This window comes from Thamnophis sirtalis, unplaced genomic scaffold, assembly GCF_051295495.1.
Source record: "Thamnophis sirtalis isolate CommonGarterSnake01/CBP01778 unplaced genomic scaffold, rThaSir2_p1.2 scaffold_8, whole genome shotgun sequence".
Taxonomy (NCBI): Eukaryota; Metazoa; Chordata; class Lepidosauria; order Squamata; family Natricidae; genus Thamnophis; species Thamnophis sirtalis.
This window is the reverse complement of record NW_028261388.1, coordinates 23,472,682-23,487,392: the sequence shown is the minus strand read 5'-3', so window position 1 is coordinate 23,487,392 and position 14,711 is coordinate 23,472,682. Positions and strand designations below refer to the sequence as shown.

General features: G+C 43.2%; 1 protein-coding gene across 4 annotated transcripts in view; it reads right to left on the bottom strand.

Moving 5' to 3' along the window:
• The window catches only part of MTUS2 (microtubule associated scaffold protein 2), a 342,103-nt gene extending 327,392 nt beyond the window's left edge, over positions 1 to 14,711 (bottom strand). For 2 of the 4 annotated variants that reach the window (XM_087721256.1, XM_087721254.1), the window contains exon 1: positions 14,496 to 14,711. The gene's annotated coding sequence lies outside the window, so the exon portion shown is untranslated. The remainder of the gene's footprint in view (positions 1 to 14,495) is intronic. The other 2 variants (XM_087721253.1, XM_087721255.1) reach the window with 1 other exon arrangement.

Below are 14,711 nucleotides of genomic sequence, written 5' to 3'. Positions count from 1 at the left end.
TGACGTCATCATCAGCGCGACAAATACGACCGCGGAGAAAAAAGGGCGCTTTAAAAAGCGCTTTTAAAGCAAGCCGATTCACATAAAGGTAAGGGTTAGGGTTAGGGTTAGGTTAAGGGTTAGGTTTAGGGTTACGTTAAGCATTAGGGTTAGGTTTAGGGTTAGGTTAAGGGTTAGCGTTAGGTTTAGCGTTAGGTTAAGGGTTAGGTTTAGGGTTAGGTTTAGGGTTAGGTTTAGGTTAAGGGTTAGGTTTAGGGTTAGGTTTAGGGTTAGGTTTGGGGGGGTTAAGGTAAGGTTTTCACGTTAATTTTAACTTTACCGCTCACAGCGTGATGTTTTCGTCGCGCTGTGATGACGTCAGGTACGCGCTTTCGTCGAGCGCGCTTTAGTCTACCGCGGTTTTGTGGTGGAACCATGCCGGCCAACTGATTTTCAGCCTTCCGGAGGGCTGGGGGGAGCCCCCGGAGCCTTGGGAGGGCAAAAACAGCCTCCCCTACCTCCCGGAGGAAATACCAAGCTCAGCTTGGAGGCGAGAAGTGCAGCACACATGGGGAGGGAGCGTGATGGGGGTTGTTTCTGCATGCGTATGTGGGGGTGCACTTTGCATTATGGGTGTTGCCACACGCTATTGCGCGCACCCTTACATTTTCGGCAGGTTAGCCATCACTGGGCTAATAGAATGGGGTAGGCACAGATATACGTTGAACATTCAAAATTTATTCTCTCTGGTTTTGCAGAAATTTTCCATTAAAAAAGCTCATGTGGAAAATATCAAATGAGAGTGCTCTAATTTGTGCTGGTAATGAATCAATTCTTGGTCAGCCTTATAATGAAAGCAGAAAGAACCTGCTCTGACCTAGGCTTCCCTAGAGCATGAAGCAAACTCCCGGACCCGACAAAACCCCCTTTTATTAATTTACTGTGAATTCTGCTCATTCAAATCCAGTAAAGTCTTTCAAGGGAGGATTTACAGTCACAGACCTTATCTGGCTTGGAGAGCTGCCAGGCAAATATCTGCAAAACTTGGCAAGGAGTCTCGGAGAGTCACAAACCAATTAAGCAAACTAATTGTCTCCTGCAAACTCCACTCCACTTTCGCTCCTCTTTTATTTCCTCTGGGAGGGGACATTCATTGTCCACCTGTGGACTTACTCCCAAGTCAACCTCTGTTCTTTAGCTGTTCCCTTCATCTGGCAACTCTGCGCATGTGCACACTGGGAACAGGCTCCAGCTGTTTGTCTGCCTCACTGATGTCTGACTCCGAAGGCAGCTGATAACTGGCATATGGCTCTGGCCCCCTCTCTGCCTCTGACACAGAACCCTCATCAGAGCCTTCCCCAGATTGGGACTGGCCCATGTTCCTCCCCAACCTCCTCACTGTCCGAATATGCTGCCAGCTCCACTGGCTGCTGGTGGGCCATAACAGAACCTTTCTTCAGACTATGCATTCCAGTGTGTTAGTAAAGGATAATGGAACTCGAACTCATTGATGTAAGGCTGACCTCAAAGGTTTCTCCTGTCCCACCAATCCATCTCAGAAGAGTCCTGTCTCTGTTGAAGCAACATTAGGCTTCCCTCCCTTATTTCAAAGAAAACTAATACAGGTAGTTCCCGACTTACAACAGTTCATTTAGTGAACTGTTCAAAGTTACAACTTTGTTCAAAGTTCAAAGTTACAACATCACTGAAAAAAAGTGACTTATGACCATTTTTCACACTTACAATCGTGGTAGCATCCCCATGGCCATGTGAGTTGCATTCAAATGCTTGACAACTGACTCACATTTATGACGGTTGCAATGTCCAGGAATCATATGATCACTTTTTGGGACCTTCTGACAAGCAAAGTCAACGGGAAAACCTGATTCACTTAACAGCCTATGTTACTAATTTAACAACTGCACTGATTCACTTAAAAATTGCGGCAAGAAAAGCCATAAAATGGGTGTAAAATTCACTTAACAAATTTCTCACCTAACAACATAAATTGTTGTCAGATGTGGTCGTACGTTGAGGACTACCTGTAGTGCGTGAACAGGCCTGATTTGAAATTCCACCTACAACATTTGCCTTCTGATGGCAGATGACTGCCAGGAATGTAAATCCTTCCATTCCCCAGCATTCAGTCAGAACTGAAAAAGCTTCTTGAATAAGAAACGAAACACCTTCAAGGAAAAACAAAGAAAGTCCAGTTGCCCTTTGAAAAAGCTCCTTTGGGATTTTCCTTCTTAACTATTTTCTGTGAGATTAAACCCCCCAAAAAATTACCAGAATTGTATGCAAAATAAAATGTTAAAGATCACTCAAATGAGAGATACAAACGAGACTGGAAAAAATGGATTGACTATATACAAAATAAATACGGGACCAAGAAATTCCAGTTAGCCTATGCTTAAGATCAGAAATGATTTAAATTGTTTAAAGTTAGTTCAGCAAGAAGAAGCTAAGGTCAATGTAGAGATGTCATTAATTTCTTTATTTCTTTTTTCTCAATAGATTTTAGACTGTGTTTGTTAAAAATCCATACGGTGTACGGGTTCTGGGAAGTTGGGGGGGGAAGGAGGAGGGGGGTTGGGGGTGGAGGGAGGGAGGGGCATACAAAAAAATTGTACTTCGATGTTTTACTGATTGAGGAATGATGAAATATTTGTGTTTTAAAAGAAATAAAACTTTTGAATTACAAAAATGTTATTTCATGCTCATGAAAACATAAAGCTCTATGTTTTCTTAGGTAGCAATACCTTCTCTATAAAGGAAAACATGTTTAAATCAAGTAGGCTCTAGAAAGATAACCGAGCTGTGCTGAGATTCAAGCCACCTGAGAAACTGAACCTATCCAAACTTAGAGATGTTTTTGTATTTCTTAATCCATGGGGGTGGATTTAAACTCTTCAAATGCTTTGAAAGTTCTCTTACGGGCTCATTTCCTAGGATGGAAGATGCAAATAGATTCTAAGGCACCTTTATGACCCCAATTTCATCCCTCCACAGGAATAAAGCACACAGCAGGTTACATCAGATTTTAAAAGCAGAGCCTGGCTTGATTATACTTGGATAGTAAACCACTAGAAAATTCCTGACTAAAGTGGGAAGTGGAAAAGAAGACATGGCAAAGAATGTCCATATTGTTGCCAAGAAAATTATATGGATGGTCACCGGGAAATGGCTTCAATTAATCAGATTTTTTTATTTTTAAACAGAAATTCAACATTGTAGGTATAATTACACCTGATTTGCATGTCTTACTCTCCAGTCGCAAGGTAGTGATAGCAACACCCATACAGAGAATTCCACCTGCTTTTTCCATCATTTCTCATTCAATATGATAAAGCTCCTGAATTTCCTTTCAAAGGAAGAGAGTTACCTAGAAAGTCCCTTGGCTATAGTATAAATTAAGAAATAGTCAAGGGCTGCATGTTAATATCCTCTGTCTCACTGAATAATCCCTCTCCCTAGCGGACTGCATCTCTCAGTCTTGCCAAGTTTCAATGAAATATCTAGCCAAGGCATCCTGTAGAATCTGCTCTCCTTGGACTTCAAATGGGAAAGTCTGGGTATTATCCAGCAAGGCTCCAGAATAATTCTGGATTTCTCTTTTTCAACTTGAGGGGGGGTGGGAAACTGTTTCTGCTCAAACCCCAAAGACTTACACCTATGGAGCCTTTCCCTGAAACTGCTACTTTCAAATACTGTTGGGGAACTGGGTAGAATCATTCACCCACTTCTGGGTGGCCACAGATTGGCAGATAAAATTATTTCTGTTCAGCTTTAACTTGATAGACCACTGACAGCTAATCTTTACGGCACCGAATGCCCAAACAGGAACATACGTGCATGTGCATGCATGTGCGCATGCCAGAGCGCTGGAAACCAGAAGACCAGCTGGCTGGTACACATGCCTGTTTTTTTGGCCATTTACTGGGCTGTACTTGGCCTGAAAAATGGCCTGAAAATGGGTGAAAAAGAGCCCGGAAACAGCCCGGAAAACAGTCTGAAAAATGCCCTGCTTTTTGGCTGTTTTCGGGCTGTTTTCCAGTGCTCCGGTGCCCGCGAAGACCAGCTGGTGGAAACCACTGACGATGGCACTCATGCCCACAGAGAGGTCTCTGTGTGCTACTTCTGGCATATGTGCCATAGGTCGCCATCACAGTGATAGACTGTTACTTTTGTTCCTTACCTTGGATCTTTGAAATAGTGCCTGAACGTCCAACTTTTACAGCAGGGGTGTCAAACTCAATTTCATTGAGGGCTGCAACAGGGCTGTGGTTGACCTCAGGGGAGGAGAAGGAGGCGTGGCTGACTGGTTGGGTGCGGCCAGCTTGACGCCACTCCCCAAACTGCTAGCTTGTTTCCTCTTCACACTAGGTAGACCGGGCCAATGCCACACTGGCCTGATATTTCCTCTTTGCATTGGATAGACTGGGCCGAAGTGATGTGTGCCGGCCCTTCACATTTTCTAGGACAGCCCCACAGGCTGAATCCAACCACATCGCACGCCAGATGCGGCTTGCGGGCCTTGTGTTTCACACCCCTGTTTTATAGAACCAAAGATCATAGATATATTTTTGAGCAAGTTACTGAGATGAGCTCCCCCCCACAAAAAGAAAATAGGTGGGACCAAGGCAAAAACCAAATTGGATCTCATCTCATTTTAATTCAAAATTCAAATCATAGCAGTTGATTTGTCAGTTTCCCAAGAGAATTTATCTTTCATACCTTCATAACAATTATAATTAGTATCAACATTTGGAAATGTTCTAGGTCAGTTCTGTCAAACATTTTTTGGCTCACGTGCCAAAAGTGGGGAGTGCAGGGAGGTCGTGCATCGCCGTGCCGCACCCATAATGCAATGCACAACCCCCAGCATGCATGCGTGCATGACCAGTGTTTTTGCATGCTTTTTTTGCCCTCCCCAGTTTCCAGAGGCTTTATAGGAGCCTGGAGAGAGAAAAAACACCTTTCTCCGCTCTCCCTTGGATGCCCTCTGGAGGCTTCATGAGCTTCCCTGAAGGCTCCAGAGTGCAAAAAACCAGCCCTACGGGCAAACCGGAAGTTCAGGAATGGACTTCCGGTTTGCTTGTAGGGCTGGTTTGAGCCCTCTGAAGCCTTCAGGGGTCTTCCGGAGACTTTCCTGTGACCCCTGAAGGCTCTGGAGGGGGGGCAAAAAATGACCCTACGAGCAAATTGGTAGTCACTTCCGCTTTGTCCGTAGGGCAAACTGGAAGTCTGTAGGGCCATTTTTAGTCCTCCGGAGCCGCACAAACTGGAAGTGACTTCCAGTTTGCTCATAGAGTTGTTTTTTGCCCTCCAGAGCCTTCAGGGAAGTCTCCGGAAGGCCCCTGAAGGCTCTAGAGGGCTAAAACGGGCCCTACGAGCAAACAGGAAGTCCATTCCCGAACTTCCAGTTTGCTCATAGGGCCGGCAGGGAAGCTCCTGAAGCCTCCGGAGGGCCTCCGAGGGAGGGGGGGCTGTTTTTGCCCTCTCCAGGCTCCTATAAAGCCTCTGGAGGGTGAAGTCAGCTGACAGGGCAACGCCTCACGTATCCTGACAAATGGCTCCGCGTGCCATCTGTGGCATGCATGCCATAGTTCACCATCCCTGTTCTAGGTGCTGCATCAAAAAATAAAAACATGCAGCTAAAACCCCGAGACTCTGCTCCCTTGCTATAAATTAAATAAATTAAATAAATTAAATAAATTAAATAAATTAAATAAATTAAATAAATTAAATAAATTAAATAAATTAAATAAATTATTAAATAAATTAAATAAATTATTAAATAAATTAAATAAACAAATAATATATAACTATTCTGTTCTTTGTGAATATTAAGCTCACTATTAGACATTTTCTCTAACGTCTCAATGTATTTAAATAAACCTGTGTGAAAAACAACGCAAATCAGTGTTTCCAACACTTGTTTGGAAACTTTTAAAGGAATGCATGGTTGTGTCCTTCTCATTTGAGGTACTAAAGGGAGTAGGGGGCTAGTCTAGGCAAGGTGAAAATGCTTCCGGAGGGCCCTTAAATACTCCTAAGATGAGGTAAGAATATTTTTAAACTGGCAGAAACGAAACAGAAATTCAGCATCTCTGAGAAATGTTATCATTTAATGCATTCCAGATGGCATCTTCAATTTCAATGAATTGGACAGACTTGCACATTTTTGGCTATTCTTTAAACAATTGGGAAAGAGACGTTTGCATCGTGTCACAAAAAAAAAATATCACAAAACCCTGGGATGGGTGTCTGGAGTAGCGGCATCTGCAAGAAAAAAAATCAAAATCAGCAAGATGGCAGATGGAGCATCACAGCGCAAGCCCCACCCCTTTTAGGCAAGCGTCAACATTATACACACATTCTAATTTTTTTTAAAAAAAAAGGAGAGTGTTTGCTTTGCGCTGTTCCATCTGCTATCTTGCCAATTTTGCTTTCCCCACAGATGCTACTAGTTCAGATCCAAAGGCTGTTATCCATTATCTCATAACAGAGATAATAGAGGTCCCTGTGAATATTATACCCTTCGTACAAAGTCTGCTGTAGATGGCTCTACTGTCCAGTTTGTCATTACAGAGGGAAATAATCTGCTTCTTGTATAATTTCTGCATAGAAATTACCTCAGGCCACTTTTTCCCGTAAAAAAAAAAAATGCCTGCTCCAAAGTCTGTGCCAATCTACAGAAAGTTGGTCACACTGAACATTTTGAGGTTGATTTCATTGAGCTGGAGATCTCCCTCGACCATAAAGAGCTAATTAGCATTCCGACTCTCTGCATATCACATCATGGGACAACTAGGGTTGAAATGCTACCGGTATGGGTCGATTCGCCCGAACCAGTAGTAAAAAAAAAAGGCTAAAAAAAAGTTTTTAAAAAGTTACGAGGATCAGCTGTGCCTGATTGTCTGTGAGGTTCCTGCTTGTTGCAGGGGCCATTGTATGCAAAGTCCATCTGATTCTGCATTGTGTGTGAGTCAGTTGTGCAGCTTTGTGTTACTTTTAGGGGTTTTTTTTTTTTCAATAGCAATAGCAGTAGACTTATATACAGCTTCATAGGCCTTTCAGGTCTCTCTAAGCGGTTTACAGAGAGTCAGCATATTGCCCCCAACAATCTGGGTCCTCATTTTACCCACCTCGGAAGGATGGAAGGCTGAGTCAACCCTGAGCCGGTGAGATTTGAACCGCTGACCTGCTGATCTAGCAGTAGCCTGCAGTGCTGCATTTAACCACTGCGCCACCTTGGCTCTTGATTTTTAACTATACATTTATACTTTATTTTATTTTTAACTATACATTTATACTTTCCAGATCTCTGTGCCAGAGCAATCCATGTATTAGTTGACTTTATGCTGGGTTACAACATAAATATGCCCAATAAAACACAAAATAAAATTATGCAACATATAACGGCTGTTCCTCAGAATTCTGAAGTCCACACATCTGCAGGGTACCAAGATCTCCAATTATCACATTGGCTCCCATTACTTCTTTTCTTCGGTTTCTCTCCCTATGAATTAAACAAAGTCCTTTCATCCTTCATGCTTCCATTACTTGCTCTATACCAATCTCATGTATACCATCTAAATCGATGTTGTATAATATACATACCATAATAGTCTACCATGCATACATCACTGCTTTGTAGTCTCAGAATTCAGTCACAATCATTTTAGATTCTAAACAAACTATTCATTCACTAATTCGAATAGGAATTATTTTATTAGAGCCTAGTGACAGTTATAATTATGTTAAAATACTGGTAAACATTGTAAAATAGACAATGTCCTATCCCTAGAGAGTGCTTCATGAAAAAATGATACCTGCTACAACAGTAGATTTATTTTATTTACTTCTAATATTTATATCCTGCCTTTCTTCCAAATACCTCAAGTGAGAGCACACGAGAGTCATTGGTGAAGCTTATCTTCTCAACACAACCTTGTCAGATAAACTGGACTGAATGTGATTGGTGAAAACTTATTGAGGGAGATTTATGGGGAAGATGACACTCATCAAAATTCTTCATTCGCTAAAAAGAAAGACATTTGAATAGCTGACATCTCAAGACTGATTCATATAACTACAAGACATCAGACATCAATTGAGGCAGGAAGAATGAATGTCAAAACCAAGAGTTCATTTAACTTACAGGTGTCAAACTTGCCATGTCACGTTGCAGTCACATGACGTTCCATGATGTTTTTCCCATTTGAGGAGCTGGGGTGAGTGTGGCCTCTGTGCCTGTTTGACACCCCTGATTTAGATAATTTGGACATTGTGTTCAGTCATGCTATAGTTTGTTTGGTTTGGATAAATATAGTTCCATTCTAAAGTCCCCATATCATAGTGCCTTCGATGAGGAGGAAAGGTAAGACACAGCATGAATTCAATCAGATGTGGACCTCTAGGCCCCAACAGCAGCAAGGCAGAATGATATCCTAATGTGATTAATTATGTTTCTAGAAACCGTGACCCGTCAAAACTACGCTCAACTAAACCACGCCTGATTAAACCGCGTCGCTGACGTCATCAACAGCCAGCGCGGAGAAAGAAGGGCGCTTTAAATAGCGCTTTGAAAGCAAGCCGATTCAACTTAAGGTAAGGATTAGGTTTAGGGTTAGGGTTAGGGTTAGGGTTAGGTTAAGGGTAAGGGTAAGGATTAGGTTTAGGGTTAGGTTAAGGATTAGGTTTAGGGTTAGGTTTAGGGTTAGGTTAAGGGTTAGGTTTAGGGTTAGGTTTAGGATTAGGATTAGGGGGGTTAGGTTTAGGTTTAGGGGTTAATTTTAGGTTTAGGGTTTACAGCGTGCTTCTGTCTCTGCGCTGTTGTTGCCCTGTTGATGACGTCAGCGACGCGGTTTAGTCGGGCACGGTTTAGTCGAGCGCGGTTTTGTGGGTGAACCTCTAAAAACATAGACAGTTCTGATCTCTCCTCCTTCATGAATCCTATCACTTCTGCATCACTTGCTCAACATCTTACTAATACATATTATTTGGTGACTTGAACACAGAGAGAAACAGAGAATTGTGCTGTTGTGTTAGAAGATTGCATAGGGCAATCCCCCGAAAAAAAGTTACTGCCTCAAGTAACTTGATATTAGTAACTGAAAGTTGGCTGAAATCAGATTGAAGATGGGAGCTTTCTGTCTTTTAGAATTTTGCTTTGCTGGACTATAATGCTAGAATAACTTTCTGTGATAGCCCAATACCTGGCATCCTTCAAGCTGCAAAAGTCACGTCAGATCCAAATACAATTCTGCTAAGAATTCCATTTTACTTGAATGTGGGTTGGAATAATAGTAAGGCTTCGTCTAATGAGTTTCATTACCATTGCTGTTTCAAATATTTATTAGTTTATCAAAATATAAAATAAAGGCGTACAAAGAAAAATGAAAATAAGGGAAAAATAAGGGAGAAAAAAGGAAAGAGTAGTAGGGTAAGTGTAGGGTAAGTAGGAAAGAAAAAGAAAAATATTGACTTCCAACTCCTTTTGATGTAGTAGAATAAGGTAATAACATAAAACCTCAACTTTTTAATTTTATATAATAATGTATACCAGCCATTTCTATAATAAATTCTATAATCTACTCAGCAAATCCCAAAATCAAAGTTTTACTCCCCCTCCCCCGAAGCACAAAAGGGGTTTCCAAGTAGAAACAAAATTAATTGTGTTCTTTAATCAAAGCAGTCAATTTTGCCATCTCTCCTAATTCCATCAACTTTTGCAGCCATTTGTCTACCGTGGGAATCAAAGTATCCTTCCATTTTTGTGCATAAAGTATTCTTGCTGCCATCAACATATATAATATCAAAATTCCATTTTTGTTCAAGTTCTTTATCCATTAAGCCTAAGAGAAGAGTATCTGGTTTTAATTGCTGTTGCTGATTTATAATCTTCAGGTACGTGTTTTTGTCACACTAAAAAGAAGCAAAAGCATGATGGCTTGGTAATATAAAACCATAATCTGAAAACAGAGGAAACCACATTTCTTGAATTAGATTACTTAACTCAGTTACATGTTTCTATAGTCATCTTAGTCTTCCTGTTCTTTCCAATGTGTAGATTAGAATATGAATTAATCACATATACTCATAAAAAGTAAATTTAAGGAATCTAGTCATGGGTGTAAGGACCTCCCCGCATCTCCTAGAGGCCCTCCGAAAGCTGGAAATGGTCCATTTCCGAACTTCCAGTAAGCCCATTTTTTGCCCTCCCCAGGCTCTGGTGGCTTTCCTGGAGCCTGGGGAGGGTGAAAACGACCTCTGCCCACCCTCCAGAGAGGCCGAAAATCAATTCGCCAGTGGGCACATGTATGTTGGAGATGACATAGGGCAACGGCTCGTATGCCCGCAGAGATGGCTCTGCATGCCATCTGTGGCTCATGTGTCATATATTCATCATCACAATTGTATGAGCTGCTCAGTCACACTTCCTGAAGCCTCATGACAGAACCTCATCTTGAAGGCCTTAGAAAAAGCTAATAGCATCAGGACCACTCTAATTTCTGGGGAGGGATTGTTAGGTAAGCTCCCCGTTGGGAGAGCGAGTACGTTCAGCGAAGCGTTGTGAGTGTTGTGTTGGAGAACACACAAACCAGCATACAGAGACACTGCAGTTTAAATAGGCTTTTACTTTCGTGGAAATAGAGGTATCAGAGTCCATCAAACAGTCCAAGTCATACACGGATAAGACAGTCAGTCATCAACGTCTTTCAGTTAAGGGATAATCCAAATAACATAGTCCAGTATCATATAATCAGTTCAGTACTCAAAGTTTGCTAGCAGTTGCAAAACTTACAATAGCTCACGGCACTTTCTAACAGCCAGCTTCCAAAACACTCAGATCAGATCAACCCAGCATCTAACGAACAGAGAGCTAACAGTCATTCTGGCTCCCTCTTATGGCCAATTGAGGAAAACAGCAACCAATCACATTTTACAGTATGGTTTAAAGAAACAGGTACAACATTGTTACATGATTTATATATTGCCAACCCAACCGTTAGATTACATTCCTAACAGGGATATTCCAAAGTTCTGGCACCGTGACAGAAAAGGGTCTTTCTGGACCCCACCAAACAACACAATAGAGCAGACTCAAAGAAGGTCCCTTATGCCCAACTTAATGGGGAGAGGCAATTCCTTAAATAACCTGGCTCCATGCTATGAAGGGCTTTATAGGTTACAACCTATAGGTTACAACCCAAACCTTAAATTAAACCCTGAAGTATAATGACAGTCAAAAGAAAGCTTACAGAGCAGAAGTATAACCTGCACTGATGCAAGAGCATCAGTTCCAGTGCATTCTGTGCCAGCTGTAGCTTCTGGATGTTCTTCACAGGGTTCCTCATGGAAAGCAAATTGCAATAATCCATTTAGGAGGTGACCAAGACATGAGTAATCATGAGCAGGGCCTCAAAGTCCAGGAAATGGCATGATTGGCAGGCAAAACAAAGCTATGCAAAAATCCTCCTTCCCATGGCTGCCACCAGTTCTGCAAACAGGAGCTGTGAGTTGAGAAGGACCTCCAAATTGCACATTGGACCTATTTAGGATAGTGTAACCCCCATTCTAGAACTTGATCATATGTCATCAAGTTGTTGTCAACCCTTGGGACCACCTATGTTTTCTCCATGACGATGTACCCTTAACCTAGTCCTTCCAATGGACTTTGGAGTCTTTTCCAGAGAGTTGGGTCTTTATATAATGTGTCCAAAGTAGTGTCCAAAGTAGGATAATTTGGGTATTGACATGGATGCCCCTGAGAACACTGGGTTGATTTGTTTAGTTAGTTTGGAAAGCATTCTGAACTCAGAAGAAGAGGAACAAGGAGAAGGAGAGGGAGAGGGGGGAGTGGGGAGGAGAAGGAGGAGGAGGAGGAGGAGGAGGAGGAGGAGGAGGAGGAGGAGAAGAAGAAGAAGAAGAAGAAGAAGAAGAAGAAGAAGAAGAAGAAGAAGAAGAAGAAGAAGAAATAATGATAATATTGGGATTCTCCCTTATACTGAAACTAGGAGTCCTATGTGAAAGCATATTTCAAACCTGAGAAAATTACTATTTATCAGGCTCAGTTTTTAGTCTCTTTTTAAAGAATTAGAAAGGCACTCATAAAAGTAATATAATGCATAAGACAATTCTATAGCTATATGCAGCTATATCAAGGAAAATCGCATTAATTTCAATGAAATGTATTTATAGTTTGCTATTTATTTATAAGTTGGAAACCTTCAACTTGTTCCTAGTTGAGAGCTGGTCTTCTTAAAACTGTTGCTTAGAAATGATTCACCTAAACCTAAAGCAACTGAATTCAAGCAATTGCTTAAGCAGATCAGTTAAAGATTTGTGGCTCATGCAGCATGCTAAGTTGATTAGTTTTATATTAGCCTGTATGTATATTGTTCAATGTGTTGTTTGACCTCAGTTTAATTGGGTTATGCTTTAATGTAGTTGATCTTTTCAAATCTGGAAGATAATTTAATCTGATAACCGTGTTATGTACATTGTGTGCACTTAGCCAACACTGTAGAAAATCAGAAGTACAGCACAATTGTGTTATTACTGAGCTGAGCAGTTGGTGCATAAAAAAACTGCTGCGAAACTTGCGAGCTTTTATCAGACACTCATGTTGTCCAGGGATATGAATTATTACAGCATTAGTAGCAGCAGGAAGCAGAATAACCACACAACATTTCTATATTACTTTGCAAGCATTATTTCAAGAAGCCTTGTTTGCCACCATTCCCTTAAATCAGAATATATTATTATCTTCATTCAGCAGATGGGGGTAGGTACCTTAACTGACAGCTGTACTTTCCCTAAGGTCACCTAGCTAAGATGACATTTAAACTGGAGACTTTGACATATCAGCTCCAGCTTCATAGCCTTACGGTGGAAGAGGTGTTTGCACTCATCCCCCTTCTTACGGAATTTAGCTGTTGGACTACAGTTCTTATTTGAATCCCAATTGAAAACCAAGGGCAAAAACGAAAAGAGAATATACTCTGAGAATGAATTAAGCAGCCTGCAACTTTTTACTATCAAGAGAGCTAACTCACTGTCTGGCTGCCTAAAATTTACTCTTAGCTTCACATTCAAGGGTTCCTTTCTTTCAACAACATCCCAGTTTAGAAGCTGGTAAGCAAGACGTTTGCAGCCGTTGCTGCTACTGGGAGCCACAATCCTTTTGTGCTCTGCTAAAATCTCTAGAGGGTTAGCCGTGCATCACAGCCCACATTCACCCTCCTTCTGCTCCATAATCTTTCAGATGACACACATTTCCTCATCTAAGGAAATCTCTCTGCCTACATGCACACATGCACACACATACACAAAGTCATGAATTATATGAAAAGCACATCTTCGGACAAGTCCCTAATACAGCAGCCTCCGTTCCCCATGGGAAGGGGGGGGGAGTGAAACCCATCTTTAACAAAAGACGGTTGTCTAAAATGACCAACCAATGTGCTTGTGGCACTTATTGTCTGCAAACAAAAGAGGCTTTCCCAACCACCACCCATCCTCTGGACGGGTCAGGCTTGCATGGTCCCTAACAGGATACTAAAAACCTCCAACCTTTTTGAAGGGAGCCCAATTATTGGGAGGGGCTTGTAGGAGTCCTAAAACTTGCAGGGGACACTCTGAGTGCACAACATCCTCAGGTTCCCATCCTACCCTCATCCCCAACCGTTCATTAACAGCTCCTCTTTATCAACCACGATGTCTTAATCTCTCCCCACCCACCACCCATCCCCACTCCTCCAAGGGAAATTGCCGCTCAATCACCCCTTATCTTCTTCCCTTTCCCATCAATCGCGCCTCGTGATCATATTGATAACTGTCAAAAGCTGAGCACCCTCGTGTCTTAGCAGGAAGGATCGGGGTGGGGGGAGGCGCGGATCGCAGCCTTCGCACGACGGAGGGGAGAGGTGGGAGAGGGGACAGTCCGCCGGCGTGGGGGGGAGGGGGGAGGAAGAAAACCAACCCCGATCATCCTTTCTATCCCACCGCAACAGCCTCGGAGAGGGATCGTCTCGGGAGAAGGCAAAGTGCGGTCGATTCTCGCGGGGAGCGCAACCCGCCTGCCAAAGGAGCCAGGCGTGACATTGTTTGGGTTCCGCGGGTGAGACGCCTACCTGGCCCGTGGATTCCGTCTCGGGCTACCCACGGAAGAACCCGCAGGCGCTCTTCGGAGTTCTCGGGGAGCAGGTGACCGGGAAGGGAGGGGAAACATACCCCGCGGGCTTAAAAACTTGCGCAGGAGGAAATTAGCTTCGCAGAACGGGCGGGCGTGGGGGGGGGGCGGGGGAGCGCCCGATCCTCGCACCTTTGGCTGTCAAACTGCTCCGAAGAACCTGACCCGCCGCGCCCCCTTCCCCGCCCCCCCCAAGTGAACACCTCTTCTTCCCTCCAGGTCTGCTCCGTCGCCCGTCTGCGAAGTCTCTCCCTTGCCCCAGAAAACGATGCAGGGATCCTCCTTGGTACCCAAAGCGCAGGAAGGCACCTACCTGGCTCGAAGCGATGGAGTCCCCCCCAGTCCCAGTCCTGGGCCCTTCCCCTTGGCAGGACAAAGGGCAGCCCCCACTGGCGCCTTGCCCCAGTCCTGGCGAGTCGAGTCCTCTTCCGGAGCTTTATATCCGCCTCCGATGGATGGCAGCGCCGGTAGGACAAGGGGAGCCGCGCGCGATGGGAAGGTGGAGATGGATATGCGCGGCGCGGGGAGC